The following is a 939-nucleotide window of genomic DNA, read 5'->3' as shown; positions in this document are numbered from 1 at the left end:
GTAAATTTTGTAAACGTCGTAAGTGTTGTTAATGCGACCGCAAATTTTTTTATGAAGCCAGAAGTAGACTAAAAAAAAACAAAAACAAACGTTGTGCTTTCTTGATTAGAAGAGGTGGGTAGCCATGTTCAGCTTCAGTAGCAGCTGTTGTCTTCTGTGCTCCTGTTCGTAACTTTAGTTTTACACTCTGTAAATTTTGTAAACTTCGTAAGTAGTGGGGGTGTCCGCAGTTATTTCATAATTCCAGAGGAAAACTCACAAAGCGTAAATTGCACCAGCTTGGATAGAGGAGGTGGGGTAGCTATGTTGCAGCTTCAGTAGCTGTTGTTGTGTGTTGTTGTTTTCTGCACTCCCAAKYTGTTTGTACCTTTTTTTACAYTATGTAAATTTTGTAAACTTCGTAARCAGCGGGGTGGCCACTATTATTTCACAAATCCAGAGGAAGACACTAAATAAATTGCACCAGCTTGGATAGAGGAGGTTGTAGCGATGTTACAGCTTCAGTAGCTGTTGTGTGATGTTATCATTATACTAAACTATTGTGATTCGTTTCCCATCCAAGTCATCTCCACTTTGGCATKMTTCTCCTCCTGCATACTTTGTCCTAGAGCTGCCATTATAATTTATATCTCTAAAGCTCCTGTGCCAAATGATGGTTATGCCTTTTGGTGCCTGTACAACTTATAGTTTTTGAAATATTAATATTTAATAAATTATAATGGGAGTCAGTGGACCTTGTATTGGTCCAATACTGCCCCCTGCTGTATCTACTCAGTATGGAACTGCACCATTGTTTAATAATTATATTTAATCTCAATTATTGCAGTGATTACAATATTGATATATATGTAATTTGATGTATTACTATATTATTGTCTTATAAGCATAAACATCTTGTATAATATTGCTCAACTGTTGTAATATTATGCAGTTCTTTGT

Source organism: Austrofundulus limnaeus, unplaced genomic scaffold, assembly GCF_001266775.1.
Source record: "Austrofundulus limnaeus strain Quisiro unplaced genomic scaffold, Austrofundulus_limnaeus-1.0 Scaffold9, whole genome shotgun sequence".
NCBI lineage: Eukaryota > Metazoa > Chordata > Actinopteri > Cyprinodontiformes > Rivulidae > Austrofundulus > Austrofundulus limnaeus.
The sequence above is the reverse complement of the archived record's forward strand: the minus strand, read 5'-3'. Positions refer to the sequence as shown.